A 10,877-nucleotide genomic window follows, 5' to 3' on the forward strand; every position below is an offset into this window, starting at 1 on the left:
CGGAACTAATCTGTAGTAGTTTTAATAAAAAGTCTTTTTTTCTCTCTCTGTTCTTTATTTTTTACAAATTTCAGAGGGTTGATTATTAACTGAGCAGGAGAAGGTGGGGGTTTCTCTGGTGCAGAACACATCTCAAGGAGAGCTTGGCCAAATTAACAATTAACTCCACGTGCAGGAAGAAGCACAGGAGGGAAAGTTTTTATTCGTGCCTACTAGTAAGGGGAAGCAAAGTGAAACAGGGATTGCTAGTCACCCAAATCCCGTTGGGAAAGACTTTCTAAGCAGTGATGTGGTGGTAGTGTTTTAAACTATCAGGGTGTCTGGGTTTGCCAGAATCTTTTCTTAACTTTTCTGGGTTTGGAAAGTTACAGGTTTTTAAACCAGCTATTCTGCTTCTCAGAACTCTCTTAGAGCACAGGAAAGGGATGACTCAGCATTAAAGTCTCCCTCATGCTGCAAAACTAGTTGAATCTGGCCAGTCAGTTAATCCTTTGCCTGGCTGCTGGCTGAGTAGAGAGAGAGGAGAGGAAAATTCTCCACTACCCACATTTTGTTACACACCTGAAGTCTGAATTATAGTTAAATCCACCCTTCCATCTTAGGAGCCCATCACTTCTTTTTGCTGCATATATAGATAAGGTCCATGAGTTGAACAATACTTTCCAAATGTCCCTGCCCCCCCCCCCACCACATGATTAGGGTTATGAGTGCACATGTCTGCTCCCTTCTCTGGCCTAATTATGTGGAGTTCCTTTTCCAAATCACCCCTCCACATCTGATTAAAGTATTACACTTAGCAATAGCAATAGCAATAACACTTACATTTATATACCGCTCTATAGCTGAAGCTCTCTAAGCGGTTTACAATGATTTAGCATATTGCCCCCAACATTCTGGGTACTCATTTTACCGACCTCGGAAGGATGGAAGGCTGAGTCAACCTTGAGCCCCTGGTCAGGATCGAACTTGTAACCTTCTGGTTACAGGGCGGCAGTTTTACCACTGCACCACCAGGGGCTCATGAAGTGCACCCTCATCCCTAATCACATTGGTGCAAGGCCAGTATTATCTAAACTGGCATCAAGACACTCAAAAACAGCAAAATGCCAATTCCTTTTGAGTGTCTCCAAAGTCTATTATGTAATTAATAAATGGGCCCAGCTTCTCTCTCCTTACTATGTGACAGGTGATTGAAGATGGAATTGAGATAAGTGGTGACCATATGTAATTGCCAAAGAAGGCCAGCCAAATTTTGTAGACCCCTAGTTGTATGTCTTCACCATATACTTAAACATTGACCCTTCTTGTTACTTTAGGCATAATATGTTTGGAGCTAGACCCTGGCAGCATCAGCTCTCAGCTGTAATGTCTCATAGTGACGTGTGTGTGTGTGTGTGTGTGTGTGTGTGTGTGTGTGTGTGTGAGAGAGAGAGAGAGAGAGAGAGAGAGAGAGAGAGAGAGAGAGAGAGAGAGAGAGAGAGACTTTTATCCATGGGGTCACTTTTATCCATGACCACATGATCCATAGGGGGTCATGGATAAAAGTGCGGGACTCCTCCCCCTTTGCTCTTCCAGTATTAGTCTCCATTTTGTCTCTCCAGAGATGGCTGTTTGTTTTAATTTCTCTCATCTTTCAGCCTTAAGCTCAGATTTCCTATCCTTTTGTAACTTCTAAATAATCCTTGTAGTTCTTCAGTACTAAAGAACTGTCTCAAGACCTCTTGCTTTGCTTTCTCACCAAATTGGCTTTGCTCTGCTAATGGGAGTTGAACTGCCTTTCTTCTCCTACATAATAATCTTCAAATTGACACGCAATCAGAGTCAAGATGAACAGAGGGCCGATTCAGATGAACAACGGCCCCTCCACATGATCATGTTGGGGCTGCAGCAAAATTGTGTTAACTCCAACATCATTAAAGGACATGCTGATGAAAACATAGCACATTCTTTAATTATGTGTGAGGAGTGTTCATTGGAATTGGCCCACTTCTGTGCTACAAATCCCTCTTTAAAAAGCATTTAGGAGCACATGTAGGGGGTGATTTGGAACATTGTATTAAAGGACATGCCAAGGTTGTGTTGGTATGTCCTTAGCGATGAGCACATTCTCTCTACGGTCCTGATGTATTCATGTTTAGGGGGCATTGTTCATCTGAACTGGCCCAGAGTAATTTCTTCTATGTGTCAGAGGGAGCTGGAAGGTGTAGCTCTGAATAAAGAAGTCCCCATTTCAAATCTTACTCAAAAAAATGAACTCATTAGGTAGCCTTAGACAAGCCATTATCTCTCTGCTTCAGTTTCCTCAAATAAAAAAAGAAGATACTTATATTAACATACTTTACAAGCTGGATGTAAGTATGACTGCAATAATGTATCTGCTTTGAGCATTCTGATTTGAGCAGTCTGCTTTGAACAGTCTGACGTGCTATGCAAATGCTACATCATCATCATCATCATCATCATTATTATTATTATTATTATTATTATCATCATCATTATCATCATTATTATCATCTTGTTGCTTTCCCACATTACTGCTGTTACTCAGTCATTCACTCACCTAGCAATTTTCAGTGAGCTTAGTGCTAATCACAATGCGAGCTTACTTTGTGCCGACACTGACTCACCAAAAACTCTGATGTGGAAACCTTGCTTCAATACCTGTTGTTCCACTTCATGATAAAATAATTCTAGTATTATAATTTTGGCATCGCTTAGATGAAAGCTGAGGATTCAGCAATGTGAGGATGCACCTTTGCCCATAAACATCCTTTTCCTTTTTCAACAGAATTCCATCATTAATTAATATTCATTTGGTTATCACTTTTGACTTATCACTCCAAAGAACCTTCCTGGAAATGCAGCCAATCTGGGATATCCTTGAAGTTGCTGACCATTCATGGCTTGCTGATGTGTTGCAACCTGAAGTAGGATGGCTTCATTGACTCTCCAAAGCTTGTTGGTTCACAGACTAATGCTAACAGGGCTCCCTCCACACACCTTTTAGGTGTGTGGACTTTGAATGGTGAAGACCAGTTATATCACTAGGCTAGGGGCTAGGGTAATGTCATCTGCACAAGGCGGGTAGCAGAGGATGCTATCTCCTAGCTCTCGCCATGATAGCAAGCAATACCCACTATGAATGAATCTTTGACAGCCTTCTAGCCAAATTTCTTTTGGATAGTTTGCATTTTTCTTTCTCCTTTCTGTTGGGAAAAGAAGTAACTTAATAGCATATTACTTGCCTTGGGTTGTTCCAGTGAATGTCAAATTGTGTCAAGAAAGGATGGACTTGGAAAAGACTTTTTGTCTGAATTGGCCCAAAGTTCTTTGTTTAAACCCAATTCTGTATCACATAAACTGGTACAACCAAAGTACAATACTTTCTATGAAAGTTGGAGAGCATTTCTATAAAAATTGGAGGACAATCTGGAGATTACGGGCTTTTGAGAAGACTTGAAAAACTACACTACATTAAGGAATTATTAAGACATGGCATTTTGTTACTCAGACTAAACACAAGGGGAAAGAGAATACATATCTGTATGCAACAGGTACATATTTCAAGGAAGCCTATTGGTTTGAGAAGAACTTACACTTCATCTCCCTGTGCTGTCTAGTGATAAGTCTAAAAATGTCAAGTTGTTTAATGTAGAGATTTTTCACAATGGAATCATAAGATACTGACAAAAGAAGCAGTAACAACATTGGACAATGTATCGAATGAAAAAATTTCCTCACATATGTTTTCTTACAAGCTGGTCAAAGATCAAATACAGTAGATATCTCAAATCATGGAACCAATGTGAAAGCAAATTCTGCATCTTTTGCCAAATATTTTTTAACACAAACACTGCACTTGTGGGTTTGTTTGTTTCTTTGTTTACAATATTTTAAGAGCATTTTTCTGCTAAAAAGTCTCAAAGGAATCTTTTAATTTTGATTAAAACATGAAGATAAACAATAAAGCCACTTTAAAAAATAGTCCAAAACCACACAAAAGGAAGGAGACTTTACAGTAGAAAAATGAAGTGTATTATATTAAAGAGTGCGACATGAAGCACTCCACGGACTTATGCAAAGGAGCAAAGAACCAACAGCTGCCTGACTTACGAATTGGGCCTTTCTTCTACCAGTCAACAGTGTCATCTACAAAACACTCACATGACTGCACTGCCACTTAAATGTTTCCCTTTGGTTGCAATCAAGGTAACAATACTCCTAAATACATGATCATTTGGTTTAAGCAGTATGTTCATCACAGCCAATGTGGTCTCACCTTAAATGATATGGAACATTGTTGTTAACAATGCAGGTTTGATAATTATTCTGTGATTCACATTTGTATCCCCTACTTTTATTGCAAGGAACTTAGGGCAGTGTATACATGGGTCATGCCAGTTGATCCTCACAAGTGCTCTATGAGGTAAGTCGGGCTGAGAAATAACACTTCTCCATGCATCCATATTTATGAATAATATGAATGTGTGTGGGTGAGAAGTAGGTTGCATCATCTGGTCTTGATGCCCGCACTTTACACTTAAAGGTCAAAACACAGCCTGTTAACATACAAAGGTATACACAAAGGTTCTGTATGTATAATCAGGAAATCTGCAAAGTGAAGGAACCCTTCATTTCTACATCACATCTACAGAGTCTCTGTGTGTACATTTGAATGCTTGTGGGCTCTGATCCATCCTTCTGACAAACAGAAAGAGGCCCAGCTCCAATTTGCAGGAGTCTGTCTGCAAACTGCACTTTGTGGACCCTCTTCCATCCAAGACAGTGCTCTGCCACCCACACAAGAAACGATGAAGCAGAGGTGGTCTCAGGATTCAGCCATAGGTCCTCAGAAGTTGCCCAGCAGTGCCAGTCCCAGCCACTGCCCCCGATGTAGGGTGAGGATGCTGCCAGTGGGCAAATCTAGCTTTCAAGTCTAGATCTTCCTGATCCAAGTCCAAAGCCTCATATCATTTATTGGTTTAATCAATCACTGGGATTTATTTATTTATTTATTTTGCTTTCTTCTATGCACAGCCTAGAATAGTCTATAGCAGGGATTCTCAGCATTGTGTCCACAGATGCCATTGGACTTCCAACTCCCATAATCCTGAACCAAAGGCCATGGGGCTGGGGATTATGGGAGTTGAAGTCCAATAACATCTGAAGACCCAACGTTGAGAACCCCTGGTCTATAGGATATATAGAAACCATTCAGCCATGAAACTCACTGGGTAACCCTGGGCCAGTAACTTCTCTCTCAATCTAACCTACCTCACAGGGTTGTTGTGAGAATAAACATAACCATGTACACCCCTCTGGGCTTGTCGGAGGAAGAGTGGGATATAAAAGCCAAATAAAATATTCTAAAGCAAGTTAGGATTATTCTTATCACACCCCCTTTCTTCCCACTTAACTCTGTATTAGTGTTTCTCACAAGGTGTTGGCTCAGAAACTTCTCTCCAAAGAGGAATGAGTTCAATATTATGGACGTTAAATTATTTATGTCGTGATTTGCATAGCACATGGAATTGTAACTCTGCTTCCCACTCTAGGCACTGGCCACTGATGCGGAAGCCTTGATAAATTGTTGATGAAGGCCCATTTTCTGTCCTAAGAACACTTTCTTAACTTATTTGATCAGGTAGCTTATTTATTTATTTGTTTGTTTGTTTGTTTGTTTGTTTACTGAAGGAGTTGTTTCTACATCCTCATTCTAAACAGCCTAACTGCAATGATGTATCATGCGTTCTACATCTTGTACCTTTATTAATTTCTCAAGGTACTACAAGAACATCAGATTCAGATATTCGGCAACTCAGTAGCCAGCCTTTCTTTAGTTCACTCAGTGCCAGCTTTTAAAAGCTTTTATATTTCATAATATAAACATTCAACATTTAATGAAAGTCAAAATTTGCTAACTGAAAAGTTATATTAACAGTCAATATGCATGTTCCTATAAGCAGGTGAGAGGCATAATATATACTAGAGTTCTCAGTAGGACTGAAAGCTTTAATTGGTTTTCTTAGTAGATTAATGAACTAAAGCTTTAGCTCATTAATCAGTTGGGGCCAATGTTAATTGGTGGTGGAAAAATTTAGTTAGTGAGGCTGAACATTTATTATAATTATTAATTATTATTAGTATCATTTATTCCACTACTACTGCTGCTGCTGGTGGTACTACTACACCAATGTGCATAGAACTTTACAAAATACAAGAAAACAGATCCCTGTTCTGAAGAATATGCAGTCTAAAGTTCAACATAGTGGGAAAAGGAGTAAACAGCATTAATAATGACAATAAGTGAAATAGTCAATAAGTGAAAACCTGGCTTTTCCTCGTATTGTGAACCGCCCAGGGACTTTTTGTATAGGGAAGTATATAAATGCAATAAATAAATAAATAATTGGCGAAAATAACTAAATACAAAGATCTTCAGATTGAAACTGAGTGGCTCTGGAAAAAGAAAGCAATAGTAGTGCTAATCGTTGTTGATGCCCTTGGTACAGTACCAAAAGAACTTGAACACCATCTCGATACCTTGGGCATCAATAAAATTACAACGCATCAACTACAGAAGGCCACACTACTCCGGACAGCACAAATACAATGACGATATGTTTAATTTTTCTTTAGTTATCCTAGACCCTTGGAAAGAGCCCAATAATTAAAGTACCAAATCCAGTCAATAACATCTGGCTGACTGTGTGGAAATAGCATAATAATAATACCTTTCTTCCACACAATCACTTCTCCCCAGGTTTTCCTCTAACCTTGCTTCCACACAACCAAAAATTGGGAGTGTACACAGCTCCCAAACACAGGCTGAACACAGTTTTTGATTCTGTGAATGACCTCAATGTGTGTTAACAGCCTTAAAAAAAACTGTCAGAGATGGGGAGGTTCTTCTTTCAGCAGGAAGCACATTCCAAAGCCTCGGACATGGAGATGGCAGCAATGGAGATGGCCCGTCCCTAAGTAGCCACCAGACAAGCTGGTGGCATCTGCAGATGCTGGTGGCATTCCCAGATGATCTCAGTAGGTGGTGGGGTTCATTGTTGTTGTTGTTGTTAATGCGATTTCTATACCACCCTTCCAAAAATGTCTCAGGGTGGTTTACACAGAAAAATAATAAATAAATAAGATGGCTCCCTGTCCCCAAAGGGCTCACAATATAAAAAGAAACATTAGATAGACACCAGCAACAGTCACTGGAGGTACTGTGCTGGGGGTGGATAGGGCCAGTTACTCTCCCCCTGCTAAATAAAGAGAATCACCAGGTTAAAAGGTGCATCGTTGCCAAGTTAGCATAATGAAGAAGGAGTTATTTTAAATACCCTGTGCATAAGCTCTAGCTGTAATTTTTGATAGGAGGTTGGCTGCATATTCAAATACACAAACACTTGCAACTAATTAGACCCTATAGTAGCAAGCATGACTCAACTCCAACTGCAAACGTAGGATATTCTTTACTGCATCTATGTTGTTGGTACAATATCAGTCATCTGCCATTGGTGCTATATTTCACAACTTGTCTAGCAAATACAAATTCTGTAAACATTAGTATTTGGTATGAAAAGTGCATGACAGTGGGAAAGATACACAGATGCTTTATCTAAATAAAATACTGCATAAATAGCATCCTTTAAACATTTATCTAGATCGGTTCTGTGGCTAGAATTCACTAGAAGGTCATTTGCTTCACTTGCTCAGTACTTATCTGCTAGTCATTATGCTGCTTGCTTCCTTAGTTCCACACAAGTGCCTCATTTTCTCTCACACATCCTTATGTCACAAAAAACTGACACTACACTGACGCCAGCGACGATGATGATGAGATGACTACAGCTACTGTTTTTCTCTTACGCTATTGATGAAGGAGGCTGTAACTACAGGCATCCCTCTGGACCTGCCAAGACTGCTTCCAAATCACACCCTGGCTCTTCTCTCTATTTTCTATAATATTCTTTGGTGACTAGAGGATGAGCATTAAAGGAAAAGGTTTTAAAGATCTATTTATTTCTGTTAACTGCAATCCTAATTCAAGCCAGTGGGAAACCCCCCCAGCCTAGTTTCTCAGACTTGGCACGTTTCATTGGGCTTATGCCAGCTGCTACTTCAGACTGATAAGGTGCTTTTTCTAAAGACACACCCCTCGAGTCAGGAAGGCATAGTCATGACAACAACAAGAGAGCTTGGCTCTAAGCCCAAATTCCTTCTGGATCTAAAGGATAGCATGTTCCGCAGGTGCCACCGCAGATGGAGGAACAGAATTGCACCTCCTCTTCCATTTGGGACCTGAGCCAACAGGCTTTGAAGTCAGTGTGAGTCTTTCTCTTGCCTCAATGTTGGAAAATGTACGGAAAAGACTTACCAATAAAAGAATTAAAGGAGATCATGTATGTGGGTACTCTTCTCTATGATATCTGTATTTCCACTTTAAAACAAAAACAGAAATGCTTGCATTTCCTGTGCAATTGATAATAAGGAAAGGTCATGGATGCTATGCAGAAACTGGCAGCTTCATTATATTTTACCTTTTAAAAAAATGTGGCTGCTGGGTTATATCACTGAGTGATTCAGAGTGACTAACCAGCATTGAACAATATTGTACAAATAAAATGTAACATGCATTTATTGATTTATTTATTGGATGTATTTCTACCCCATCTTTTGCACATTGGCCTTGAGGCAGCTTTTAATAATAAAAAGTACATAAAATAATAAAAACAGCAGAATAGAAAGCAGCTGCTAAAACAAGAACGCTAATTAAAAAAACAGCAGATAAAACCAAAATAAAAGACAGAGCAGATAAAAAGATGGATGACAGCAGTTGAAGTCTAACAGTTTGAGAGTCTCTGACTGGTCACTCATATACTATGAAGATCACGGGTGCTCTGGCTCTTTAATTTAATTTAATCTAATCTATCTATCCATCTATCTATCTCTCATATTTATACCACCTGATATATACATCTCCTGGCAGTCTACACAATCCAAATTGCATTATTAAAATAAAAACAAAACACTTTCACAGAATAAAAACCATTAAAAACAATTCACAAAGCAAAGCAATTAAAATGATTTCTCTGAATAAAATTAGTTTTAAATTGATTTTAATTAAAAGCCTGAGAAAACAGGTGTGTCTTAAGGGTCTTTTAAAAAGCAACCAGAGATTGAGAAGCTCTTATTTTGACAGGGAGTGCATTCCAAAGCCCTGGGCAGCCACAGAAACAGCCTGGCCCCGAATCACCACCAGAAAAACCAGTGGCACCCATAACCGGACCTCACCAGATGATCTTAATAGGCAGCAGGGTTCATGACAAAGAAGGCAGTCTCTTAAGTACCCTGTACCTAAGCCATTAAGGGCTCTGTAGGTAATGACGAGCAACCAGTGCAATTCATTTAGAATCATTGTTATATGGTCATATGGGGAAATCAGTCTAGGAAATGATACTAACATAGTTAAACAGGGCTATAGCAAGGTTGGAGTAGGCCCTGTGACAAAATGTGAAGAGGGCGACCCCTGCCCTCCCGCCTGCTTCTTCATGAGGGGAGAGATCAGAGAGAAAAGAACAAGCAGCCACCCAGCTGCTGGGCCTCCCTCTTTCAGGAACCCTGGGACGTTTGCCTCCCCTTGTTCACTTATAGCTAATATGCCCCTGTACCTAAAGCTTTCACCATATCAAGGTAAAGGTAAAGGGTGCCATCAAGTCGGTATCGACTCCTGGCGAGCACAGAGCCCTGTGGTTGTCTTTGGTAGAATACAGGAGGGGTTTACCATTCCCATCTCCCATGCAATATGAGAGGGTGCCTTTCAGCATCTTCCTATATCGCTGCTGCCCGATATAGCTGTTTCCCATAGTCTGGGAAACATACCAGCAAGGATTTGAAACGGCAGCCTCTGGCTTGCTAGTCAAGTCATTTCCCAGCAGCTCCATATACAGTATTCTTATTCGGAATCTTTACATACTACTTTTCAATGAAAGGTTCTCAAAGTGGTTCATATGAAACCATCCGATTTCTTTTGCTATACCTCAAAAGCATTCACAGAGTCGTGTCTCACAATCAGTGAGACTTGCCGAGAGTGGGTTTGTGGGGAGAGCAGACTTAGCCCGCTCTCCCCACAGACCATTATTCAGGCAGCCCTGGGTGGCCGCTCGCACAACTGCCGGCTCCGTCACGGAGCCGGCGGGGGCTGTGGGGATTGGGGGCAGCATGGCCCCTGGAAGTTCCAGCATGTCCTGTGTGAGCACGCAGGGCTGCCTGGAGAGACCCCCAGAGTCGCGAGACTTGTTTCAGCCTTCCCGAGGGGGTTTCCTCATGTGTGCCATGGCAATACATAAACTAAAAGATGGGGTTAGCGGAGCGCTCGCTCTGCTAACCTCGGCTAAGGGGAGGGGGAATTAGGAGGGTTTGCTGCCGGGGCATCAGCAAAAAGCAAGCTAGGCTCCCTTAGCCCGCTTTTTGCTGTTCGTAAGAATCTCCTCACAGTCTTAACAGCAACAACAAGAGATGTGCACGGAACCACAGAGCTGCGGTCCGGCACTGGGGTGGGGGTCCCTTTAAGGGTGGGGGTAGGGTGTACTTACCCCTCCCGCTGCTTTCCCCCCTCTGGCACGCCTTTTTTTGGTAGCAATTGGGGGCGGCAGGATACCTCCTTGCCACCCCTTTCCCCTCTCTGCTGCAAAAGGTTTCAGGAAGCCTGTTGCGTGTGTGCACATCGCACGTGCATCACATCTCCATGATGTGTGAGTGCAGCCACACACGCACGCACGTCGCATAGATGTGACATGTACACGCAACGTGCGCATGCGCAAAAAGCTTCCTGATTTTGTAGCCAAGAGGGGGAAGGGGTGGCAGGGATGTATCCT

At 41.3% G+C, this 10,877-nt stretch overlaps 1 long non-coding RNA gene across 1 annotated transcript in view; it reads left to right on the forward strand.

Moving 5' to 3' along the window:
- The window catches only part of LOC128351172 (uncharacterized), a 52,289-nt gene extending 44,451 nt beyond the window's left edge, over positions 1-7,838 (forward strand). Inside the window, exons 3-4 of the long non-coding RNA XR_008319623.1 lie at positions 5,556-5,644; positions 7,755-7,838. This is a non-coding gene — a long non-coding RNA (uncharacterized LOC128351172). The remainder of the gene's footprint in view (positions 1-5,555; positions 5,645-7,754) is intronic.
- Positions 7,839-10,877: the final 3,039 nt, after the last annotated feature.

The sequence above is a fragment of the Hemicordylus capensis genome, chromosome 3 (assembly GCF_027244095.1).
Source record: "Hemicordylus capensis ecotype Gifberg chromosome 3, rHemCap1.1.pri, whole genome shotgun sequence".
Lineage (NCBI taxonomy): Eukaryota > Metazoa > Chordata > Lepidosauria > Squamata > Cordylidae > Hemicordylus > Hemicordylus capensis.